The sequence below is a fragment of the Typopeltis vanoorti genome, chromosome 1 (assembly GCF_054136105.1).
Source record: "Typopeltis vanoorti isolate ZY-2024b chromosome 1, IOZ_Tvanoo_1.0, whole genome shotgun sequence".
Taxonomy (NCBI): Eukaryota; Metazoa; Arthropoda; class Arachnida; order Uropygi; family Thelyphonidae; genus Typopeltis; species Typopeltis vanoorti.
This window is the reverse complement of record NC_143549.1, coordinates 106,392,577-106,406,360: the sequence shown is the minus strand read 5'-3', so window position 1 is coordinate 106,406,360 and position 13,784 is coordinate 106,392,577. Positions and strand designations below refer to the sequence as shown.

Here is a 13,784-nt window from a genome sequence, read left to right as displayed (position 1 = left end):
TCCCATTGCCTTCCTTGTCCAGCAATAGCCTTCTAAAGAGGCTCAGTGTGCTAGCCATTTCTCATTCTTCATGATTATCTGCCTACCACAGTATCCTTTACACTATTGTCACTTATGGTGATCTTCCACTGATCAGGATGAAAGTTGTTGCTGCCCCAACTTCCAGCGGGCTGTAACTTATTTAATGGCAGTTACATCTCGCCATGTCGCATCCCCATCAGTGGAAATGTGGCTTTTTATAGAGATAACCATGCCACTGTCTATCTCACCACTTCCTGTTGGTAGATGTTGGCCCATTGTCCACTACTGCTTATTCACAGGTTTCCCTGTTTACTCGAAGCTAACCTCTGTATCCAGAGGCCATTCCCCTTTCCGCAACCTGGGGATGCGCTTGGTAGCATGGGACCCATGCCTCAAGGTACTGATATTATCAACCCAATTTTGATTCTTCACTAACCTCTTCAGCACTTTAACCTCAATCACAGATACTCAGATTGATCTATAATTCATAGCCTTGGTCTTATCTCTCCTTTTGTGAACTGGAACAATTTTACCCTCTTTCCACTCCTTTGGGCTTTTCCCTGTTGCAAGATTCATGTTAAACAGGTATGATAAGACCATTACCTCCTTGGAGGTAATGGTCTTATCATATGATGAAAAACTAAGGCTTAACAACAAGTGATTTGTTGTTAAGCCTTAGTGACTTCTTAAAGTTATTTCATTCTTCTTATATATCTCCTCCATACCCACTATCAGTCCTTCCTCTACTATATTCTCTATACTTATGATGTCACAATGGCACGTTCACGAGTATAAAAATACGCTGGTAAATTGCTTGTTAGATACCTCAACTATATCCTCTGCAGAAGCTTCCAGTCTACTATTTTCATACTTGACACATACTAGGATTTTTCTTGGCTTGATTGACTAATTTCATGCTCATACTGCAGCTTTATTGTTTTTACCAGCCAAGTCACTTCCTTGGCTTACTGTATGTACTCGTATATGTCTATCCTATCCTAATTTACGCTCACGTGTAAATCTACACTTTTTACCATGTAGGCATTTGGAACTGAAATCCTATGGAATAGGTTGGTTACTCCTTATTCCTGGAGGTATCCTATGAGTGTAGCCTGTGTGTGCATGGGACTGGTTTGCCTACTTGCAGGATGAAAAACTTTAGATAAACTAGGGAGGAAAAAAATCTGCTGCCCACACCCAAGACCAGGTAACTTGGCTATGGCTGAGGAAGATCCTTGAGCTCCTCACGTCGTCAACGGGAATCAAACCTAGGACACTCCTTCCCCAGGCATATGGTTGCGAAGCACATAGCCACTAGGCTAACTGCACGGATACTCATATATGTACTGTGTGTATATTCCGAGATGCAATCTCTTCATTTGAATCAGTATTACTCTGATTAAAATCACCCACAATAATTACTCTCCTCTTGTTTGCCAAGCAAATTTGTCTGTATGTTGTATTGTTTCGACTCTCCACATTTCCCAGCCTATAACAACATCCATCTGAATATCTTAATGCAAATGATTATTGCCAATATTCATCTTGTGTTGCCTGCACAGTGCTTTCTTCTTCCAGATTTCATGATCCATTTTACTCCTACCTTATTTAGCTGTTTTACTTTTGGAATACCCTCAGACATTGCCACTATTAAATAGCACTTCATTAGTGACCAAGTAGTACCTGTCTCATTTTCATCCAGTTCCTCTTTCCATGCTGTAGCTTCCAGTTTTTCATAATCACTGGCCTTGTTATTCTGCAAGGCCATATCCTTTCTTCACAGTACAACCTCATGGTCACTCACCAACTGGAGGAAGATTAAACTCCATTCACAATCACATTCTCTGATGATATGATAAAATCTAAGACTTTTTACCGTCATGTGACCTTAACTCTTACCCCTCTATTACATATTGCCTGAGATAGTTGTCCCATCAAGTACTCAATGCATTTTCTTCATTCAAATCAGTATTACTCTAAATGAAATCACCCATGACAATCACACTTCTCTTGCTTGCCAAATAAATTTCTCTGTATATTGTGTTGCTTCTACTCTGCACATTCCCCAGTCAACATCCACTTATCATACTGCTAAAAAAACAACTGTCACTATTTTCTCCTTGTATCTCAATATTGTGCTGATATAATTCCTGCTATCACCAGTAACAATTCCCCCTCCCTTCTTTCCCTTTCTATCCTCACAAACACATCATACCTTCCCATTTCTATTCCTGTTGGGATATCATTCGCATCACTTATTCTAACTGTTTTCAGATGAATTAACTCGATCCAATCAATGCAACAGTTTCATCTTCCTTATTTATGATACTTCACATTTGTAAATAAGCATAGTAATTAATTTCATGGTCATCACCTTTATGACTTTTTACCCATATATCTTCCCAGACTCAACTGTTCCCCATGCTTCCCAAGCCATCCCTTTCCCCTGCTGACTATTCACATGCATTCATTACTGCTTCCAGAATCCACTCTCTTTACAGTCTTCATGTCCACCCTAACTCCCCCCCCCCCTTACCTGTCCTATTTGCATTCCTGTTCTCACATTCCCATCTCTCACATTGTTCTCCTGTCCATTCATAAACATCAGTTTCACTTGTTCTTTCTCCTGCTGTTGTTCATTACCTCTGACTTCTTCAGATCCCTTGTTCACGTCATTTATTACACTCTCTTCTAGTCTTTCAACAGTCTTTCCAGCTGAATCTCAGAAAATCCATTTAAATTCAGTCCATCACTTTCATACAATTCCATTGATCCCTCAAATGCATTCCACACATAAAAAAACTGTATCCCTTTCTTCTCTTAGTTCTGTTGTCATACTATTCATGATTTTTTTCTTGCTATCTCTCAACTCATCATTGTCATATCTAGTCAGCACATCAAGCTGGCCTGATTGGCTGAGGGGTTAGTGTACCTGCTCTCCAACCAACAGGCCGTGTGTTATAATCCCACCATGGACATTGATGTATGTGATTGTCTTTAGGTGGGAGATGAATTCCATTGCCCTGTGCAAGACCAATAACTCCCCACTTATTGGTCTGAAGTGACTTGAAAAGTTCCTCATTTGATCTCTATAACAGATCAAATTACAAGAAATGTAATTTGATCTGTTATAGAGATATTACAAGAAATAAACTTAATCTTGACTTGTGCACTTTTATGATAGCCCTTTACTGACTCCACCTGGAAGATTTATATTACGCTTTCTACAGATCTATAACCTCTTGCTTCTCTTGTTTATTCTTTCCATACACATTTTGCTACCTTCCTTATAATTATCTTCTGTATTCTTACCAAAGGTTTTCCCATGACTTCTGTTAATCTGCTTTTACACATTGTTTCACTTTCTTAAATTTTTCTTGGTATCTGTCAGATCAGAGCACATACAGACTTACTTATTGGGTACTCTCAATACACTTTTTCTTTTCCATGACTGCCTCTTTAACTTCTTGAGTCTACCATAGGGGTCTGAGTTTTCTATCCATATAGACCACATCATGCCTCTCTGGCTGAATTAATGTTTTCTTTGGAGTGATTGAGTCCCGACACAGCATGATTATTGTCTTTAGGCTCTTTAATTTTAATTGAATAATATTTCTTTATTTGAGTCTACAATTCATCCCTGAAACTGCTGGAATCTTGTCTTTAGCTTTTGCGCATATTTTTCTTTTCAATATGAATATCATTTTTAATTCTGGTCAAAACTAAGTTGTGATCACTTCCTGTTTCAAAATCCCAGAATACTCTCGTGTCCTGAGCCAGTGTGAGGATATCGCTATCAACAACAAACAACATAGTCAACGAGACTCTTCTTTTGCCTTCTCTCCATATAAATTTGTGCACATCTTTATGCTGTTGTAACAGGGTATTTGAAATGACTAGTCCATGTCCTGACCATACATCTGGCAGGTACCTATCATTATTATTATTATTATTATTATTATTATTATTATTATGGTTTCAAAACAAAACCAAAATCAAAACCAAAGATGGTTTCAGGACTGTACAATGATAGCTATGAGGATCGGCTGAGGGAATGTGGACTGCAGAGTTTGGTGGGTAGAAGAAGGAGAGGTGATATGATTGAGACTTTAAAACTGTTAAGAGGTGGTTACTGGGTTGACACTGGGGAGTTCTTCCACTTGGTTGAACAGCGGGAAGGAGTGATGACAAGAGGCCATCCCTGGAAGTTACAAAAGGAATCTGTGAGCAAGAGGGTGAGGAGTGGTTTCTTTGCATGGAGGGTGGTTGAACCATGGAATGCATTGCCTGATGGAGTGGTGAGAGCAAGAACAGTCAATGAGTTTAAGGAGTGGTATGATAAACTTTGTGTTTCTTAGGAGGGACCTCCCCTTGATGAATGAGTCTTGATAGACTTTGTGTTTCTTAGGAAGGACCTCCCATGATGAGTCTTTTGACTCCATGGAGGCCTGAATAATAATAATAATAATAATAATAATAATAATTATTATTATTATTATTATTATTATTAGCTTTTCTCTTTTCTCCAAATTTTCCCAAAATATATCTATATTATTATATGGGCAACTCCATAAAGTCCTTAGACTTATCAGAAACCCTAAACATCATGCCAAACAACATGCATGATCCAATAAATTAAAGATACGAAGAAATTATTGTATATACTTGGTTTAATCCTTTATCCAAGTGTAAGCAAACAAGTTTGTGCCTGAACTATTTTCAGGACTGGGGCAACTCTTTGCACTATCCAACATTTGTGCAGTATTTATTATACTTTGCTTTGAACTCATTCATAGTCATGCACCACTCTCCAAACAACAACAACAACAACCACAAAAAATGTAGTGCTCGCACTCCTACTAACTGCACTTTTACTTAATTCCCAAGGATGGCCCCCTAGTTCTCCAACCACCAGACCTGTTATTAAAAATTTCCTCTGTATTAATCTTGTAAACACTCATCAGTAATTTGTATGTCTCAATCATATCACCCCTTTTCTGTTTGTCAATCAATCTCTGTAACCCACAAATCTTCAACTATCCATAGACCTGCTACCATCTTGGTCACCTGCCTCTGGATCCTCTCGATCCCCCTCCTCATCCACAAGAAACCAAGGTAATCAGATCTGTGTACAGTAATCAAGATGGAGTCTTACCATGGCTCTATAAAGATGTATAATAACCTGCTTGTCTTTGCTCATCAGAGTATTCTTCAGTAGCCAAAGTAATCTAATGAGCTGATTTAGTCACTTTTACATTATACTCTCTAACTCTCTATCCACTAACACCCCAAAATCCCTGGCTTCATCAGTTTCCTGGAGTACAGTTCCATCAATGTGGTACACAGCTGGTTATAAGTATAAGTTTATGCATTTCTCCCCAAAATGCATAACCTTATACTCTGCCACATTAAACTGACATCCATTCTCTTTCGTCCATATTGCCAGTCTGTCTAAATCATCCTGCAAAATTGTAACATCTTTATTAACTATTGCTCTACCCAATTTTATATCATCAGCAACCAACTGAATAGTTCTTTTCAGATCCTTTCCTGTATCGTTATTGTACAAATTAAATAGTATCTGCCCAAGAACAGAACCCTGCGTCACGGCACTAATCACAGGCCTTCTACTGGACTCTACTCTTGAATAAACTATTATCTAGTATTTTTCCATCAACCCATGTCTTATTCACTTCACCAACTGTATATCCATCCTCATGTGCTGCAATTTATTAATTAGAATTCCATGCAGTATCCTGTCAAAACCATGTTGCTCCCCCCCCCATATAGTATCCTATTTCTGTCTATCCTTTCCTGTATTATGCTTTTGATCCAATTTTTCCAATACTTTGACTTGTGATATGTTGATAGGTCTGTAATTTGCTATATCAGTCTTGGAACCTCCTTTATGCAATGGAACTATTGCAGTTTACTCTGTGGTTTAGATTTCTAACAAGGACCTTCCTTTTTCTTTTTATGACAGCTTCCTTCTCCAACGACTCAGAAAATTCCTCCACCTCTTCTTTAGCTTAGGAGGAGGAGAACCTTCTGTGGGACCTTACTCATAAATAAATGGTGATCATTATAATGATCACTATTTATTTAAGGACAAGCAATAATATCATTATTATGTTTGTCCACATGACTCGACTCTCCTTGATATTACTTGCCGTGCAAGAAGATTTTTCTTCATATTTAGATTTGAATACTAGAGCTAACTGCTTCCTTTTCTTGATCATTATTCTCAGAATATAACATCCCACAGTTGTTATTTAGAAGAATCTCATCTGTTTTGCCCTTCTTTGATTCATTAATACCCATTATGTCAGTGTGGTACCTCTCTCATTCTTTTACCATTTCTACTTCTTTTTTGTTGATATTTCTTACTTTGATGGTACCTATAATGAATTCTTCTAATGTTGAATTGGCATTTGTTCAAGTAACTGTCTTTTCACCATTCATCCTAATTTCCTGACAAAAATAGCAGGAATATTTTTTTATTCTAATATTCAAATTCAGAATCTGAATATCCAGATAACTCCATATCTCTGTTAGACCTGTGAAATTATATTTGTGCTGTTGATCTGTAGTTCAAATTCACAATATGTATTAATTTTATTTTGGGTGTTCATATAAAAACAAGTAATTTGCATTAGACCTATTTGTATGTTTTATGCAGCCTTTGTAAACAACCACATAAGTATTATCTATTGACTTCAAAATATGGACTCTCAGGAGACAGCTTGGACTAAAAACATTAAAATTGGATCAGGAATTATGTGGAACAGAGATTAATGCTTCTTGCACAGGCCAAGAAGTATTTTATAGTAAGAAATATCTGATGATAATTTCAAGGTTGGGTAAGTGTAAAATTGATAAATGATGAGATTAGTTATGCAATCTGGAAGAAGGCATTAATTATTATAATAATTACAATAATCATTTATGTGATTAAAAGTGTTATTACAGTACAAAGAGCAAGGAAATAGAAAGCACTATATGAACAGCACTAAGCTGATCAAGAAAAATCCGACAGAGTCCTTTTTAGAAGAAAGAATGATTATGAGCACATGACATTACCTGTTAGAAATGATAGACAAGTAACCACTCCAGACAATATAGTTGAAATTTATAACAAGCTGTTTATCAAAGTAATGCATGTAGTGAATGTGATATCTTACAAAACTTGAGTGAGGACAGAATGGTGGAGGAGATGTTAGTAGTGAGTGAGCAGGTAGTATTAAAGGAATTAAGTAAATTCTTTGGTAATATGGCAGCAGGTCTTCATGACATATCACTGAGTTTTTAAGGGAATATTCCAGAAAATTAGCATCCCTTGACATGACTTTTTAGCACGAGCATTGCAAAAGTGTAGTAAAAGTGTAAAATATATATATATATATATACATACATGAATTTGACAAGACTAATACTTCAAATTATGGAGTAGTCTATATATCTAAGTGAGGAAAGAGAATTCAAGATTGGATTGATAATAGCAGGATTCTTTATGGATTTTAGGTGTTTTAACAGTTTTGATTTTTGCCATAGGACAGGTTGGTATTTAAATTTGGACAGATAGAGTTGGATAACTGACGAGCATGGTGAAAGAAAGAAAAGGTGCAGTATGAGAGAAGATTGGCTGGTCAGGCCAAAGTTAACTCAAGGGAATTTTTCTGCTACATGACAAGCAAGAGGAAGAATAATTATGGCAGATTAACATTGCTGGATAGTCATGGCAGCAGACTAACAGCTGCAAAGGATATAGTGGAATTATTGAACGAGCACTTTTATCAGTGTATATCATACTGGTGTAAATGATCTGGTGCAATATATAGAAGAGAGGCAAATACTAGGAGAATTGGAAGTGAAAGAAACAGAGGTGTATCAGATATTGGGTTAGATGTGAATAAGGCTGTAGGAATGGATGACATATCACTATGTATTCTTGAGGAATGTGCACCACAGTTGACTGTGCCCTTGACCTGGTTATTTAATGAAAGTCTTGCAGTGGGTAGGATTCCTAAGGAGTGGAAAGAAGACAAAATAGTACCACTCCACAAGCATGGTTCTAAGACAGAAGTCTTCAACTATAGGCCAGTCTGTATAACTGCAGTTGTGGTCAAGGTGTTGGAGGGATTGGTAAGGAATAGAATACAGAATTGGGTTGATGGACATGGCATTCTTTATGATGGTTAGCATGGATTTGTAAAGGATAAGTCCTGTTTTAGCAATTTACTTGCATTTTATGATAAGGTGACAAGCTTGTTAGATAAGGGCGAATCATATACAATGATATTCTTATGACTTTGCAAATGCACATGATAAATTGGTGTATATGCTGCAGAAGATGGGAATAGATAGTATATTGATTAGATGGATCAGAGATTGGCTTCCTGAACGATACCAGCAGGTTGTGTATTATGGAGCAATATCTCAAAAAAGAAGAGTAACCAGTGGCATTCCCCTGGGTTCTGTTTTTGGTCTCCTTCAGTTTAACTTGTTTGTAAATGATATATCATGTGGATTTACTGGGGATCTTCAGTTGTTTGCTGATGATGCAAAGTTGGGAAGAATTATAAGTAGCACTGCTAATGTTAATTCACTTCGGGAAGATTTGAATGGACTTTTTATTTGGACAAAAGAGTGGGGTTATAGTTTTAATATCAATAAGTGCAAGGTGTTGCATTTTGGAGTGCAGAAATATAAGGTTGTGTACTATATCGTTGGTGGCATACTGCAGGAAGTGGATGAGATTAGAGATTTGGGAGTGATGGTTGACAGTTGACTGCAGTTTAGAGGGTATATTGCTAGTGCTGCAAAGGATGCACATCGTAGTGATGCTATGATAAGAAGTACTCTAACATGTAAGGATAAGGAAGTGGTTGTGCCACAGTATAAGGTACTGGTTAGACCACACTTGCTCAGATCTGGTCACCTGGTCTTCAATGTGATGGAGACATTGGAGAGAGTCCAGAGATGAGTGAATATGACAATATCAGGAGTTTGGAATGCTGGCTATAGAGAGGTTGAAGAATTGTGGATTGCAGAATTTGGTGGATAGAAGGAAGAGAGGTGATATGATAGAGGCATTTATGTTAATGAGAGAATTTTATCAGATTAATCCAGAGGGGATTATAAAAAGAGTAGAAGGTGAGAGGTAAAGAACCAGAGGTCATTCCTGGAAGTTATGTAAATGTGTGGTGAAGATGGGGGATGAAGAGTAAATTTTTTTACATGAAGAATGAATGGAATGCATTACCAGAATGTGTTGTTAATGCAAGGAGTGTTAAGGATTTTAAGATTCTATACGATAAATGTTGTCAGTCGAATGAACCTCCTACGATGAGCCTGTCGACTCCATGGAGAGTTTAATAATAATAATAACATATTTTTGAGTTGCATATGTAATTGGCTTTGATGGCCATGTTGTGTATGGAAAAGCAGTATCCCAGAAGATGAAACTCACATGTATTTCTGAGAGGTCTGCTTCAATCATTATTTCTTAACGTGTATGTTAATGATACTGGGAAAAATTTTAATGATGATATGTAGTCTGTATATATATTGCAAATTTGAGGATACTATGAGGAGCCAAAGTGATGTGGCTCTCCAGGATTTCAACAGACTGGCTGAGTGGGCAGATAAGTTGGATTATAAGTCCATTGCTGCAAAGTTTGCAAGGTCACAATTTAGAAGGAAATGAGGGGATGAATTCTGTGTATTCAGTTAGTGGAGAGTACTGAAGGAGTCATTACAGATAAGGGGCTTGGAGGTGATTGCAGATAAAGAACTGAAATTCAGATGCCTGCATGAAATTTCATTGCAGCATTTTCAAATTATTTTAATGATGAGGAAGTTTGTCATGTAAAAATAAAGAAGTTATCATTATGTTTTACAGGGCATTGATCAGGCCATATTCAGGTTACTGTTTTCAGATTTGATCATTTGTTTTTTGAGTAAATGAAGAGATTTTGGAAAAGATTTCAGAAGCAAGTGACTAAGGTAATGTTAGGTCTCTGAAATTTTAGGTATGAAAGCACATTGTGTGAATTCCATCTGTTGAGCCTAGCTGATGGAAGACCAATATACTGTATATTGATATACTAGTAGATTGAGATGGATACAGAGGAGCAGAGATAGTCAGACCACTACTTACTGGTAGGGAAAATTAAACAGTATCCAAGATGGGAGGGAAGGAAAAAACCAAAAGAAAATAGAAACACAGAACTATATAAAATTAAACTCTTAGACGATGGGAATATCAGAGGCTTATATCAGAATAGAATTAGGGATTAGTTAGTTAGTAAAATCAAGGAAAGTAGGTAGTGGAAGAAGAATGCTCAAACATCAAATATATATTAGAAAATGCTGCAAGAGAGAGAGTTTGGGAACAAAACGAAAATGGATAAGACGCAGAGGTCTAAGACAATGGGACGAAGCGATCAAACAGATAATTGAAGAAAAAAAGGTAGCATATAAGCAATGGCTAAATTTAAAGACAGATGAATCATTCATTGAATATAAAAGGAAAAGAGCAATAGCAAAGAAATCATGTAGAAAAAAAATAGAGAAGTGTATGATAATTTTATAGCAAAATTAGAATGGGACTGTATATTAAAAAGACCTAAAACATATAGAGTCCTCAAACAAATGAATAACGATTTAAAAGAAAAAACAAAAATCAATACAATCAAATCAGAAACCTGGCAGGAGTATTTCCAGATGCTATGGTATGATAACTCCTTGATACAAGAATCCTCCCTGAAATATAACATCAATAATATAGATGAGTGAGTTTACATACGAAGAACTACAAAACACCCTCACTCAAAGTAGAACAGGGAAGTCACCAGGAGAAGATAATATAAACACAGAACTTATTAAATTTGTAGGAAAAGAATTTAATACCAGATTTCTAAAATTTATAAACCAAATATACAAAGAGGAAAAATCCCCAAAAAGTTGGGGTAAAGCTCTAGTGATCTCAATTTACAAAAAAGGACAAAAAACAGATTGCAATAACTATCGTGGCATCAACCTCCTCAATACTCTATAAAATTTATGCAAAGATGTTAATAAACAAATTAACATTCTATATAAAATCATAGCTGGGAGAAGAACAGAACTGATTCCGTAAGGGAAGATCATGTAAAGACTCAGTTTTTATTTTAAAAATAATTATATAAAAGCATTTGACAAAATTCTAAGTATTAAACTATGGGAAACTCTAAAGGAATATCACATTCCAAACCAATACAATGCTCTATTGAACATATACCATAATAATGAAATAGCAATAAAGCAAAATGATACCATATCTACTTGGAAACCAACTAATAGAGGAGTCCGTCAAGGCTGTCCTTTATCACCCATATTATTTAACACACACACACATACATACATATATATATATATATATATATATGGACAATATTATCAAAAAATGGGGAGAAGTAAATACATGTGGCTTCCAAATTAATCAACATACAAAAATAGACACACTACTCTTTGCTGATGATCAGATCTCTTTTGAAAGACTGAAGACTAACTGCAGAAAGCAATCTATAACTTAAATCTAGAAATGTCAACAGAGAAAACTAAAATCATGGCTTTTCACGGAAATAACCCTGTCAGAAGTAAAATAGTAAGAAATAATAAAATAATTGAACAAGTTAATAATTTTAAATACTTAGGCTGTTAACTATCTTACATAAATGATTTTAAGATGATAAACTTCATAAAAATCACTGGAGTAACTAACAATCTTCAAACCTAACTACATACAGAAACACACAATACTTAGAGCCTAGAAAACTATAACCAAACCTACACTATTATATAGAAGTGAGATCTGTACCTTCAGAGAAAGAGATATACAGAGAATTCAAGCAGCAGAAATGAAATTCCTTAGAAAAACAGAAAATCTCAGCCTATTAAATAAAAAATAAATAGTGAAATAATTAAAAATCTTAAAATTAATTCCATAACAGACTCAATGATTAAATATAGGAAAAACTGACTAGCCCATATTACAAGAATGCAGAGAGAAAGATAACCAAAAAAATATCTTAACATATAATCCTAGAGGAACAAGGAATAGGGGATGACCAAGAAGAAGATGGACTGAGTCTGGAACAGGCCACTTGGCCTAGAACCTGGATAGGAAGAAGTAGATTGAGATGTATGTAAGTTGGTGAAGGTTTTGTGCTTGATTAATGCAGAAGAAATTTTTCACAGAGTGGAAGGAGGCAGGCAGAATGAGAGGACTTCCTTGGAAGTTGTATGAGGTATGTGTGAGCAGAGAAGTCAAAAGTCAGTTCTTGGAAAGTGGTGGATGAGTAAAATGCATTGTCTGAGAGCATAGTAAGTCTAAAAATAGTAAACAAGTGTTACTTAAGACATTGTGTTTAATATTGAAGATGTCTCATAATTCTCATAAATAATGTGTTTATGGTTGTCAGTTTTTGGTTAATGACAATAATGAATTGGTGAAAAAACATAATGAAAACAGCAAAGAAAGAGAGGCCATTCCTGGAAGTCGTATAAGGAGGTGGTGAGGATGGTATTTGAGTAGATTTTTTTACATAGAGAGAGAGAGAGGTTGATGAGTGGAATGCATTGCTGGAGTGTGTGAATGTAGTGAGAATAAATATGATTTGAAGGTTAGGTATGATATATATTGTTGGTTGAGTGGGCCTCCCACAGCGAGTCTATTGATGTCACGAAGGTTACTGTAATAACAATAAGAAATGAAAAGATCTTGTTTATATCGGTCATTTCCTTGCTCTTTTGTCTGCTTAAAATCACTTCATGTATTGATTGTATTTTGTATAGACAACTGCTGATTTTTGCTAAAAGTCAGTTGTAATATACTTGATATTTATTTTGGTGACTGTGTGCTTTGCAACTATATGCCTGGGGAAGGAGTGTCCTAGGTTCGATTCCCGTTGGTGACGTGAGGAGCTGAAGAATCTTCAGCCATAGCCAAGTTAGCTAGTCTTGGGTGTGGACAGTAGGTTTTTTCCCCCAGTTTATCCTGGGGTTTTTCATCTTGCAAAGCAGGCAAACTGGCCTTGAGACCTCAACACTACAGAACATAGGATACACTGGGGTATAGGGCTGACTACTTTATCCTGTGTATGGTTTGAGGTCCGATGATTAATAAACCCTTGACACCGCAAGGTAAAAGAGGGTAAACGGAAAATGAAATGAGATTTATTTTGGTCAGTTTTAGTACATTTCATGAGAAGGTTAGAATAGGAGGGACATAATTTTTTCATACCTCTAAGAATTGTTTCAATGATATGTTCACTGCAAATGTTTAGATCAGAAGACTGAAAACAGTAATCCAATTAAAGTAATAATGAATAGATATATTATAGATCATTCCTTGGCATTATAATGTTGGACAACTGAAGGTCAATAGTGTTCTGAACAACAGACAAATCAGTGGAAGAGGATTTGTATCCCAACAGTGAAATGTGCGGAAGAATCTTCAGAGGAGCAGACCTCTATAAACAACCTGGGCTCAGCTGGCTCCGGCTGTCAGTACTTGGTTAGGGCCCCTACCTAGGGTTACAAGGAAAAATAAAGGATTCAATCCTCTGACAAAGGGAAGCAGCTTTGTCTGTACTGACACAAGGTTGAAGTCTCATGATGACGGTAAAGCTTGTGATTAGAAAATTGCAGATGGCAATACAGTTTATTTTGTATGTCTGTAATACTGCAGAGCAGAAAGCAAATGGAGAAACTACTGCTCT

General features: G+C 36.3%; 1 protein-coding gene across 1 annotated transcript in view; it reads left to right on the top strand.

Annotated features, from left to right (window-relative positions):
• Positions 1-6,843: 6,843 nt before the first annotated feature.
• Positions 6,844-13,784, top strand: part of LOC150110289 (uncharacterized) — a 359,887-nt gene continuing 352,946 nt past the window's right edge. The window contains exon 1 of the mRNA XM_090395274.1: positions 6,844-6,881. The gene's annotated coding sequence lies outside the window, so the exon portion shown is untranslated. The remainder of the gene's footprint in view (positions 6,882-13,784) is intronic.